The sequence below is a fragment of the Diabrotica virgifera genome, chromosome 9 (genome assembly GCF_917563875.1).
Source record: "Diabrotica virgifera virgifera chromosome 9, PGI_DIABVI_V3a".
Taxonomy (NCBI): Eukaryota; Metazoa; Arthropoda; class Insecta; order Coleoptera; family Chrysomelidae; genus Diabrotica; species Diabrotica virgifera.
The window spans coordinates 24,861,366-24,875,657 of record NC_065451.1 but is presented as its reverse complement, the minus strand read 5'-3'; the positions used below and the strand labels follow the sequence as shown (position 1 = coordinate 24,875,657).

The following is a 14,292-nucleotide window of genomic DNA, read 5'->3' as shown; positions in this document are numbered from 1 at the left end:
TCGTGTTTGACAACATCATACACACGTAGGTGTCTGTTGCAGAAATATATCCCAACCCTACCCGAAGCATCCGCAATCCATCCTCGGTTCCCGACCAATGTGGGGTTCGGTTCCGCCGCGATTAAGACGTCAAAGTTTCCCTCCGCGGCGGAAGCCACTGCGAGACTATGAGCTAATCTCGCCGTGCCCACATTAGTCTGGAGTATCTTCAGATCCGGTCTCTGTTTTCTGGTATCCATTATATATACAGGATATTCATTCTCACATCCACACGCTCTGTCAAATTGACTCTCGCGTCCATTCGACCGCTCCATTCCTAAGACTGCATTCTCCTTTCCGTTTCCTTCCTGGCCGTGTTAACCAGATGTCGGAATTTCGGACATTCCATTGAGTTGCCCCGATGTCCTGTGACTTTGCAATTAATACATTTGTGCCCTTCTTCTGGGCAATCGTTCACGGTGTGTCCCTCTGCTCCACACCGGATGCATCCCTTCAAGACCTCATTTTTACACTCAGACCTGCGGTGTCCGTACTCCATGCACTTGTAGCACCGGGCGATACGGATTTTCTCCTTAATTGTGCAGAATATATATCCCACCCTAATAAATCCTATCCGTATAAGGCGCGCTGCAATGTCTTCATCGACCTCAACTGTGGCGTTGAGGTCTCCGCCATATGTCTTACGAAGGGGTCCCCTGACTTGACACGTTCCGTTCCGTCCCGCAAAGGTCTCAATCGCGCTGACAATGTCAGTTTCTTTGGTTAGACCATCTGCTCCATTTACAAAGAGCTCCCGCCTGACTGTGCCACCTTTCGCCACTGCTCTTGTGACCGTGCCCTGTCTAGCTGAGACGATGCCCTTCACCGTTTCCGCCATCTCTCTGCCTCCTCCTAGTTCCAATACAATACCCTGATCTCTGGTCTGCCTAAGACGTTTGACAACAACGTCGCTCCTGCCGCACAGGTCTGTGCGTAACTCACCCAGTAGTTCGTCGAAGGACTTGTCCTTCGCCTTGGTGAGCACTACCACTCCTTTACTCTCTCTGGGCTTTACCATGCTCGCCCAGCTCTTCCTCGGTCCATATACCGCGGCTTTAACTTCCTTACCCTCGGCTGCCCACTCTAGAAGCTTTCGAGTAAGGTCTGTCCCCAAGCACGTCGGAGCGAAGAGCCCTACGCTCTTCCTGTCAAGGTGGCCCATCCTATTTAGAAGTTTACGGCTTGCCGCCAAGAACTTGACCGCCTCAGGTAGATCCGTGTTGCTGGGTATGAACTTGTGGATGCACCTCTCAGTGCAAGCCCTTCGCCCATCATCATCAACAATGCTCACAGAGTTGAACATTGTACCAACTCCACCCTCTTCGTCCTCAGCTACCGGAGTATCCATGAGATCTGGATACCTCTCTTTAAATCGTCCAAGAACTTTCTCGTCGGCCTGGTCGGCGGAAATATACACAGCCGCGTCGTCATTACAGTCCAGCGGGCTTCCCTCCATTACAGAAACCTTGGTAAACAAGGCCTCTGGCCAATCCTCGCTGAGGAGATCCGTGATCTCCTCAGGGGTTCTGCTCTCTGCCATTCGGGTCTTAATGTTCTGGACCCGACGTTCGGTTTCCGCAGGGTCCTCTGAGGGGGACACCTGCACACCCATGTTTTTCTGTTGTGTCCGAACCATTGTGACATCGGTCTGTGTACCGATAGTTGTCTTGCACACGTTGGCCGTTTTTATGGCCGACGCCGACGCACGGGACTCCTTCGACATTGCCGCTTTAAACTGGGACATGTCCCTTTCTAATCTATACATCAGATTCCTTAAACCTCTGATACCAGACTTTATCTCAACTTTAGTTGTTACGTGGACCTTTGTTAGAACCAACACCTCTAGTACGGCCGCCTTTAGTTTAGCCATATCTTTATCTACCTTTTGTAGATTCGCACGGGGGCGATCCTCTCCGGGGACTTCCTTACTCCGCGCATGGGATTTCCTCTTGCGTTTTCTATCGGCCACTGTCCACTCGGTAGACCGGCCGCTGGAGCTACTTTCAGAGCCGGATTGATTGGACTCGGTCGTCGATAGATCGACAAAGCCGTTTTCCGATCCACTCTCCTCATTGTTAACGTGAACAGATGTCTGTGTCACACCTGCTCTGACCTCATCCATCGATCCCTCCGGGAGAGCTCTCTCCGCCGCTGTGGACGAAGAGGGCTCACTCAAGGGTTCCCTCTCTCTCCCCTCTTCCTCTACCTTTCTGATTTTTTCTTTTTTATTTTTTTTCGTCATCTATATCCCACGAGTAGGGCCGAAAGACAGTCCGGCAGGGCAGTGCGCCCTTACCCTGCTAAGGCTAGTTTACAACAGGGTGTCGCCTGGTACCCTGAGGGATTCCGTTCTCGACCACGTGTCGTGTGGCCATTCAGTCGTCGGCACGGTCTCTCACACCTTGACTTCCGGGGTTTTTATCGCAGGTTTACTCCTTCGGTTTTTTTTTTTGCGTGGCAGGTTGTCTCCTGTGGGTAGGTAAGGTCATTGGATTTAGGATAGGTAACAGAGAAGGTAAAGATGGACAAGCTGGGATTTGCAGATCCATCACGAGGTTGATGTGCGGCAGTGGCATCCGGCGACCAACTCCGAGTGCCAATCTCGCCCACCACCCCCGGTGAACGGCCACTCTCCTGATCCGTCGCGATCGCCTCACAAAACTTAGCGGCCGCGATCGGACAAGAGAGCGACCGCCTCTCCGTTTAGTCGCCTTTTACGACAAGCAGGAGGAAACTGTGGGCATATTCTACTTTAGTGGCCCGTGACCCACACGGGGAAGTGGTACTTTAATTACAGTTTCCGCTTATTCTTGATTAAGAATGTGAATCGGTTTAGAAATTAATTTATTGAGATTTATCCCCCTAATGAAATCTCATAATAATATTTTTCCCGCTGAAGCCACTCTTAAATATTTTATTACTCAAGCTCTAGCTTCTGCTATTGTATTGTTTTCAATTCTTTTAACTTTAAATTCTTCAGATTTTATTTTAAGAAATTGAAATTTAACGTATAATTTAATCCTAAATTCAGCTTTAATAACAAAAATTGGAGCAGCCCCCTTTCATGCTTGATTTCCAGAAGTTGCAGAAGGATTAAATTGAATAAATAATTTAATATTAATGACATGACAAAAGATTGCTCCTATAATTATAATTATATATAATTATAATTCTTTATTTTTTAGAATTATTATTGTAATTTGCTCATTAATTAGAGGAATTCTAGGATTAAACCAAATTAGACTTCGAAAATTAATAGCCTATTCTTCTATTAATCATATTGCCTGAATATTGGCTAGTATACTAACTTATAAAATAATTTGATTTATTTATTTTATAATCTATTCAATTATTCTAATTTCTATCATCTTATTATTTAATTATTTAAAAATTTTTTATATAAAACAATTATTTATAAATTTAAATTCTAATAAGATATTAAAATTATTTTTTATTTTTAATTTTTTATCCTTAGGTGGATTACCTCCGTTCTTAGGATTCCTTCCTAAATGATTAGTAATTAATAATTTAGTTGAAAATAATTTTTATGCCGTAAGATTAATTTTAATTATTTTAACTTTAATTACATTATTTTTTTATTTACGAATTACTTTTTCTACTATAACTATTATAATAAATGAAATTTATAGAAAATCTATTAAAATTAATAATAATTGACTAATTTTTTTTAATGCATTTACTTTAATGAGATTAATTTTATGTACAGAAATTTTCAGAAAACTTTAAGGATTTAAGTTAAATTAAACTTTTAACCTTCAAAGTTAAATATAGATAATTATCTAAGCCTTAAAATTAAATTTACCTTTAAATTTGCAATTTAAAATCATAATTGAATATAAGACTTGGTAAAAGAATATAAATTCGTAAATAAATTTACAGTTTATCGCTTAATCTCAGCCATTTTACCGAATAAATGATTATTTTCAACTAATCAGAAAGATATTGGGACTTTATATTTTATTTTTGGAATTTGAGCAGGAATAGTAGGAACTTCCTTAAGAATTTTAGTACGAGCAGAATTAGGAAGGCCTGGATCTTTAATTGGAAATGACCAAATTTATAATGTTATTGTTACAGCCCATGCATTTATTATAATTTTTTTTATAGTTATACCTATTATAATTGGTGGTTTTGGAAATTGACTTGTACCCTTAATAATTGGTGCTCCCGATATAGCATTCCCTCGAATAAATAATATAAGATTTTGATTGCTTCCCCCGTCTCTTTTATTATTATTATTAAGAAGGATAGTAGAAAGGGGTGTTGGTACCGGATGAACAGTTTACCCGCCTCTGTCATCAAATATTGCCCATGGGGGTTCATCAGTAGATTTAGCTATTTTTAGATTACATTTAGCTGGTATTTCTTCAATTTTAGGTGCAATTAATTTTATTACAACAGTAATTAATATACGACCAATAGGAATAACCTTTGATCGAATACCTCTGTTTGTTTGAGCTGTTGTAATTACAGCAATCCTTCTTCTATTATCTTTACCAGTTTTAGCTGGAGCTATTACAATATTATTAACAGATCGAAATTTAAATACATCATTTTTTGATCCAGCTGGTGGGGGAGATCCAATTCTCTATCAACATTTATTTTGATTTTTTGGTCATCCTGAAGTATATATTTTAATTTTACCAGGATTTGGATTAATTTCTCATATTGTTAGGCAAGAAAGAAGAAAAAAAGAAGCTTTTGGTACTTTAGGAATAATTTATGCTATAATAGCAATCGGTTTATTAGGCTTTATTGTTTGAGCTCATCATATATTTACAGTTGGAATGGATGTTGATACCCGAGCTTATTTTACCTCAGCAACTATAATTATTGCTGTACCAACTGGAATTAAAGTATTTAGATGACTAGCTACTTATCATGGAACTGCTATTACATATAGTCCAGTAACACTCTGAGCTTTAGGTTTTATTTTCTTATTTACAGTTGGAGGATTAACAGGAGTAGTTTTAGCAAATTCCTCAATTGATATTGTACTTCATGACACCTATTATGTTGTTGCACATTTTCATTATGTATTATCTATAGGAGCTGTATTTGCTATTATAGCAGGATTTATTCAATGATTTCCTTTATTTACAGGTATAACTTTAAATAATTTTTATTTAAAAATTCAATTTTTTATTATATTTATTGGTGTAAATTTAACCTTCTTCCCCCAACATTTTTTAGGATTGATGGGTATACCTCGACGATATTCAGATTATCCTGATGTATTTATATTATGAAATATTATATCTTCTATTGGATCACTAATTTCTTTAATTGGAGTATTATTCTTAATTTTTATTGTTTGAGAAGCTTTTTCTTTTCAACGAAAAAGATTAAGACCTTTAAGAATAACTTCTTCAATTGAATGACTACAATTTAATCCCCCAGCTGAACACAGATATTCTGAATTGCCAATATTATCATCAAATTTCTAATATGGCAGATTAGTGCACTGGATTTAAACCTCAAATATAAAGTTTAAACTTTTTTTAGAAATTTCAACTTGAAAAAATTTCATATTACAAGACAGATCATCACCATTAATAGAACAATTATCTTATTTTCATGATCATGCATTAATAATTTTAGTAATTATTACAGTTTTAGTAGGTCAACTAATATTTTTTTTATTTTTTAATAAATTTTTACATCGAAATCTTCTTGAAGGTCAATTAATTGAAATTATTTGAACTATTTTACCTACAATTACATTAATTTTTATTGCTATCCCATCATTACGATTAATTTATATTCTAGACGAAGTTAATAACCCGGCTATTACAATTAAAACTATTGGTCATCAATGATACTGATCCTATGAATATTCAGATTTTAAAAATGTAGAATTTGACTCATATATAATTCCAACTAATGAATTAAATAATTTTAATTTTCGATTATTAGATGTTGATAATCGAATTGCTGTCCCATTTGAAACTAATATTCGAATATTAGTTACTGCAGCAGATGTTATTCATTCATGAACTATTCCTTCATTAGGAGTAAAAATTGATGCAACACCCGGACGTCTTAACCAAATTAGTTTTTCACTTAGACGATCAGGAATTTTTTTTGGACAATGTTCAGAGATTTGTGGTGCAAACCATAGATTTATACCTATTGTATTAGAAAGAATTTCACCTAAATATTTTTCTAAATGAATTCTTAAAATAATTGAACTTTCATTAGATAGCTGAAAGTAAGCGATGGAATTTTAAACCATAGGATGATAGCTAAGCACCTATCTCTAATGAAAAATTTAGTTAAAAATATAACATTAGCTTGTCAAGCTAAAATTATTAAAAAAATAATTTTTAATCCCACAAATAATACCATTAAATTGAGTTACTCTAATATTTTTTTTTATTTTTATTTTTTATTTATTTAATAATTTAAACTATTTTAACTTTAATTATAAACCAAAATATTTTAAAACTAAAAAAACAAATTTAAAATTCAATTGAAAATGATAATAAATTTATTTTCTTCTTTCGACCCTATATCTAATTTTAATTTACCAATAAACTGATTAAGAACAGTTCTAGGTCTATTAATTATTCCATCTAGATTTTGATTAATCCCCTCTCGTTATAATTATTTATGAATAAAGATTATTATAACATTACATAAAGAATTTAAAATTTTAATTGGAAATTATAAATCCCAAGGAAGAACATTAATTTTTATCTCACTATTTAGATTAATTTTATTTAATAATTTTCTTGGATTATTCCCATATATTTTTACTAGATCTAGGCATATAACTTTAACATTAAGATTAGCTTTACCATTATGATTAAGATTTATAATTTATGGATGAATAAATAATACTATTCATATGTTAGCTCACTTAGTTCCTCAAGGAACTCCTCCGATTTTAATACCATTTATAGTTTGTATTGAAACAATTAGAAATATAATTCGACCTGGGACATTAGCAGTACGTTTAACTGCTAATATAATCGCAGGACACTTATTAATAACTCTTTTAGGAAATACTGGACCAATAATATCAATTTATATATTAAATATTTTAATTGTTGTCCAACTTTTACTACTAATTTTAGAAACAGCAGTATCTATAATTCAATCTTATGTATTTGCTGTTTTAAGAACACTATATTCTAGAGAAGTAAATTAATGTCAAATCATAAAAATCATCCTTATCATTTAGTAGATATTAGACCATGACCTTTATTAGGAGCTTTTAGAGCAATATTAACAATATTAGGAATAATTAAATGATTTCATTTATATAATAATAATTTACTAATAATTGGATTATTAATTACAAGATTAATTATATATCAATGATGACGAGATATTGTACGAGAAGGGACTTATCAAGGACTTCATACTTTAGTAGTTACTAAAGGTTTACGTTGAGGAATAATTTTATTTATTACTTCAGAAGTATTATTTTTTATATCATTTTTTTGAGGATTTTTTCATAGATCATTAGCACCAACTATTGAATTAGGGATACTTTGACCCCCTAAAGGAATTCAAGCCTTTAACCCATTAGAAATCCCTTTATTAAATACTTTAATTCTTTTAACTTCAGGATTAACTGTAACTTGAGCCCATCATAGCCTAATAGAAAATAATTTTTCTCAAGGACTCCAAGGATTAATTTTTACAGTAACATTAGGGATTTATTTTACTATTTTACAAGGATATGAATATATTGAATCACCTTTTGCAATTTCTGATTCAATTTATGGATCTTCATTTTTTATAGCAACAGGTTTTCATGGGTTACATGTAATTATTGGAACAACCTTCTTATTAATTTGTTTAATTCGCCATTATTTAAATCATTTTTCATCGACACATCACTTTGGTTTTGAAGCAGCAGCTTGATATTGACATTTCGTAGATGTAGTATGATTATTCTTATATATTTCAATTTACTGATGAGGTAAATATTTATATAATATAAAAATTATATTTGACTTCCAATCAAAAAATCTAAAAAAATTAGTATAAATAATAAAAATTCTATTAATTATTATATGTATAATTTATTTAATTAATATAATTTTAATAATTATATTAAACTTAATTTCAAAAAAAACATTTTATGATCGAGAAAAAAATAGACCATTTGAATGTGGATTTGATCCAAAAACATTTGCTCGTTTACCATTTTCATTACATTTTTTTTAATTGCTATTATTTTTTTAATTTTTGATGTAGAAATTACATTACTTTTACCATTTATTATAATTTTAAAAATTAGAAATATCATAAACTATAGAATTATTATTATTTTTTTTATTATAATTTTATTATTAGGAGTTTATCATGAATGGAATCAAGGAGCTTTAAATTGAAGAGATTAGGATAATAGTTAATTATAACATTTAATTTGCATTTAAAAAGTATTGTAAAACAATTTATCTTAAGTAAGAAGCAAAATATTGCAGTTAGTTTCGACCTAAAAATTTGATTATATAATCCTTACTTAATTTAATTGAAACCAAAATTTAGAGGTATATCACTGTTAATGATATCAATGAAATATATTCCAATTAAAGAAGTAAGTTATTCAAGAATAAGCTTCTAACTTAATTCTTAAGCAATGAAACTTTGTTTTTACTTCTATTTATATAGTTTAAATAAAACATTATATTTTCATTATAAAATTAGAATTTTTCTTATAAATACTTAAAAGTTTAAAACTTCCCTAACATCTTCAATATTATACTCTAACTATAAGCTATTTAAGTAATAAATATTTAATAGTAAAAAAATTAATCAAAAAATTAATAATAATAAATAAATTTTTAAATGGTTAAGAGAAAATAACTGTAAAAATATTCTACTATTTAATTGTTTTATTACACCTAAATTTCCATAATATTCAAATCATCCTATATCAAAAAATTTTTTATAAAATATACCAAAATAAATTGGATAATAATTAATTCCTAAGGTAGATAAAAAAGGCATATTTCATATTATTCTAAAAAATAATACTCTAGAAATATTATTTAACCTTAATAAATTATAAGAAATTTTAAATTTAGCTAACTCATAGCCTAATCAAACTCCAACTATAATAAAAATTAAAGTTATAATTTTTATTAAAAAAGGAAGACAAATAAAAATAGGAGTAGAAAATACTAATCAAGAAAATAATCTTCCACTAAAAACTACAAATAAAATTAATCCTCTTATACCCTTAAGTATTAAATAACCAGTTTCAGATAATATATTTAAAGCTAAATAATTAAATCTACCTGTTAAAGAATAATAAGTTAAACGAAATCTATAAGCAACTGTTAAACCAATAGAAATATAAAAAATTATATAAATATAAATATTTAAATAACTAAAAGATAAAATTTCAACAATTAAATCTTTTGAATAAAATCCAGACATAAAGGGAAAACCACATAAAGAAAGATTACAAATATTTAAATAAGTACAAGTTAATGGTAAATGTTTAATTAAACCTCCTATATAACGAATATCCTGACAATTATTTAAATTATGAATAATATTACCAGCACATATAAATAATAATGCTTTAAATAAAGCATGAATTAAAAGATGAAAAAAAGCTAATTTATATTCTCCTAAAGATAAAATTCTTATTATTAAACCTAATTGACTTAAAGTAGATAAAGCAATAATTTTTTTTAAATCAAATTCAAAATTAGCTCCTAAACCAGACATAAATATTGTTATAGAAGAAATAAATAATAATATTATTATTATCTCATCCCTAAATGAAAAATTAAAACGAATTAATAAATAAACACCTGCTGTTACTAAAGTAGAAGAATGTACTAAAGAAGAAACAGGAGTAGGAGCAGCTATTGCTGCAGGTAACCAAGAAGAAAAAGGAATTTGAGCACTTTTAGTTATAGCAGCTAAAATAACTAATCAAGTAATTAATTGTATAATAAAATCATTTTTTATTACATCTAAATAAAAAATAAAATTTCAACTACCAAAATTTAATATTCAAGCAATAGCTATCAATAATGCTACATCACCAATTCGATTTGATAAAGCAGTTAATATACCAGCATTAAATCTTTTAATATTTTGATAATAAATTACTAAACAATAAGAAACTAGACCTAACCCATCTCAACCTAATAAAATTGAAATTAAATTAGGACTAATAATTAATATTATTATTGAAAAAACAAATATTGCAACTAGTAAAATAAATCGATTTTTAAATAAATCACCTCTTATATACTCTTCACTATAATAAATTACTATTGAAGAAATAAATAAAACAAATCTTATAAATATTAAAGATATTCAATCTAGTAAAATAACAAATATAAAATTTCTTGAATTTAATATTAATAATAAATATTCAATTACATAAACTAAATCAAAAATTAAAAAATAAAATGATAATATTAATATAATAATACTTAAAAATAAGAAAAAAATATAAAAAATAAAACAAATAATCTAAAATAAATTATTATATCTTTGATACCACAAATCAATATTTTAATTAAACTATTTAGATATATAAAAATTTCTATTTTTAAAAATATAATATTTAAAGGTAATCAATGTAATAATAATAATATATACTCACGAATTAATCCATTATAAAAAGAATAAGCACCAGAAAAAAATATACCATGTTGAGAATATCTATATAAAAATAAAGAATAGACAGCTCTGAAAAATGATATTAATGATAAGAATAATATTGTTAAAAAATTAAAACCAACTATTGAATTAATTAAAATAATTTCTCTCATTAAATTTAAAGATGGGGGAGCAGCTATATTAGAAGATAATAATAAAAATATTCACAATCTTAAATTAGGTATGATATTTAATAAACCCTTATTTAAATAAATTCTTCGACTATGAATACGTTCATAAAAAATATTTGCTAAACAAAATAAACCCGAAGAACATAAACCATGAGCTAATATTATAAATAAAGCACCATAAAATCCTCATATATTTATAGTTAAAATACCCCTTAATACTAACCTTATATGAGAAACTGAAGAATAAGCAATTAATGATTTTATATCTCTTTGACGAATACAAATCATTGAAACAATAAATCCCCCTAATAAAGATAATGATATAAAAAATATATTTAATGATAAAAAATATTTAAAAAATACTATAAAACGTAATAAACCATAACCCCCTAATTTTAATATAATACCAGCTAAAATTATAGAACCAGAGACTGGGGCTTCAACATGAGCCTTAGGTAATCATAAATGTAAAAAAAATATAGGAATTTTAACAAAAAAAACTATATTTATACATAAATATATAAATATTCTATTTAAACTTAAATCTATTAATAAAAAAGAAATACAATAAAATTTTTCATTTAAATAAAAAATAATAATTATTATAGGCAATGATATTAATAAAGTATAAAATAATAAATAAATTCCAGCCTCTAAACGTTCTGGTTGATAACCTCAACCAATAATTAATAATAAAACTGGTACTAATCTAATTTCAAAAAATAAATAAAAAATAAAAATATTTAATGAAGAAAATACTAAATATAAACTTAATATTAAAAAAATTAATACTAATAAAAATAAATTTGAATAAATTCCATATTTATATAATTTTCCCCTAGCTAAAATTATTAAAGTACAAACTCAAAATCTTAGTAAAATTAAACTATAAGATCAAAAATCAATACCTAAAATATTTGAAATAGAGAAATAATTTAAACCTCTGCCATAATTAAAAAAAAATAAAAATGTAAAAAAAAATATTAATCATTGAATTAATCAAAATTTTTTTTTAAAACATAAAGGAATCAAAAAAATTAATCTAAATAAAAATCTTATCATAAAGAAGAAAAAGTTATAATATAATCATTACCATAAACACGAACTATTATAATTAAAATTGCTAAACCTAAGGAACCTTCACAAACTCTTATTGTTAAAAAAATTATAGAAAAAAAATACTCATAATGTATATTTCTTAAATAAAAAAAAAATTGAATAAATAAAGCAATTACAATAAATTCTAAACTTAATAATATTAATAATAAATGCTTACGATTTAAAATAAAACTAATAATTCCAGATAAAAATATTACTAATAATAAAAAATATATTATCATTAAAGTTTTAATAATTTAAATAAAATATTGGTCTTGTAAATCAAAAATAAGATAAATCTTTTAAAACTTCAGATATATAAAACTTATTTCATTAATCTCCAAAATTAATATTTTATATAAACTAATATCTGATATTCTAACTTTAATTATTATAATAATTATATGTTCAATTATATTTATATTATTAAATCATCCTTTAACTTATGGTTTAATATTATTAATACAAACAATTTTCACATCAGTTATTACAGGATTAATAAATTATAATTACTGATTTTCTTATATTTTATTTTTAATTATAGTAGGGGGAATATTAATTCTTTTTATTTATATAACCAGAATTGCTTCAAATGAAAAATTTAAATTTAATTTTAATATAACTTTAATAATAATTAGAATTTTTATTATTATTTCTATATTAAGATTTATTTTAGATTATTTTTATTTTAATTCTTTTATAAAAATTATAGAAATGAATAACCAATTTTATATTATTAATAATAAATTATCTTTAATTAAATATTTTAACTTTCCAGATAATTTAATCCTGATAATAATAATTATTTATTTATTTATCACTTTAATTGCAGTAGTAAAAATTACAAAATTTTTATATGGCCCATTACGACAAAAATTTTAATGAAAATACCTTTACGAAAAATTAATCCTCTATTAAAAATTATTAATAATTCATTAATTATTTTACCAACCCCCTCTAATATTTCTTCAATATGAAATTTTGGATCATTATTAGGACTGTGCTTAGGAATTCAAATTATTACAGGCCTATTTTTAGCTATACATTACTGCCCAAATGTAGAATTAGCATTTAACAGAGTTGCTCATATTTGCCGAGATGTAAATTATGGTTGATTACTGCGAACATTACATGCAAATGGAGCATCATTTTTTTTTATTTGTTTATACATCCATATTGGTCGAGGAATATATTATAGATCTTATAATATAATTGAAACTTGAATAATTGGAGTAACAATTTTTTTTCTTACAATAGCAACAGCATTTCTGGGATATGTATTACCATGAGGTCAAATATCATTTTGAGGAGCAACAGTAATTACTAACTTAATATCAGCTATTCCATATTTAGGAAATATATTAGTCCAATGAATTTGAGGAGGCTTTGCAGTAGATAATGCAACTTTAACTCGATTCTTTACATTTCATTTTATTTTACCTTTTATTATTTTTGCATTTATAATTATTCATCTTTTATTTTTACATCAAACAGGATCAAGAAATCCTTTGGGAACAAAAAGAAATATTGATAAAATTCCATTTCATCCTTATTTTACTTTTAAAGATATCCTTGGATTTTTAATTTTATTATTATTATTAACAACATTAACTTTAAAAGACCCATATTTATTAGGAGACCCTGATAATTTCACCCCTGCAAATCCTCTTGTTACACCTGTTCATATTCAACCAGAATGATATTTTTTATTTGCATATGCAATTTTACGCTCAATCCCTAATAAATTAGGAGGAGTAATTGCATTAGTAATATCAATTGCTATTTTATATATTTTACCTTTTATTAATAAAAAAAAATATTTAAGAACTCAATTTTATCCAATCAATAAAATATTATTTTGAAGATTACTATCCATTGTAATTTTATTAACATGAATCGGAGCACGACCAGTCGAAGACCCATATATTTTAACTGGACAAATTTTAACTATTGTATATTTTTTATATTATTTAATAAACCCATTAATAAGAAAATGATGAGATTCAATTATTTTTAATTAGTTAATGAACTTGTATAAGTATATATTTTGAAAATATAAAAAAGAAATAAAATTTTCTATTAACTTATACTAAAATTAATTAACTAAATTATTGAGATAAAAAAAAATAAACTTAATCTAAAAAAAATATTAAATAATTTAATGAAATAGGTAAATAACCTTTTCATGCTAAATATATTAATTTATCATAACGATAACGAGGTAATGTCCCACGAACTCATAACCACAAAAATCTAATTAATCCTAACTTAAAAAAAAATATTAAGCTTATTAAATTAGCCCCCAAAAATATGTAGTCTGATTAGATAGGGACAATGACATAACATTTACAAATGGGAA

At 27.8% G+C, this 14,292-nt stretch overlaps 2 protein-coding genes and 1 pseudogene across 4 annotated transcripts in view; all 3 read left to right on the top strand.

The window, feature by feature from the left end:
- The window catches only part of LOC114324315 (protein LLP homolog), a 191,166-nt gene that overhangs the window by 112,834 nt on the left and 64,040 nt on the right, over positions 1-14,292 (top strand). The gene's annotated exons all lie outside the window — the stretch shown is intronic.
- LOC114324312 (epidermal growth factor-like protein 7) overlaps positions 1-14,292 on the top strand; it is a 635,750-nt gene that overhangs the window by 567,540 nt on the left and 53,918 nt on the right. The gene's annotated exons all lie outside the window — the stretch shown is intronic.
- On the top strand, positions 12,250-13,953 carry LOC126891795 (cytochrome b-like; annotated as a pseudogene).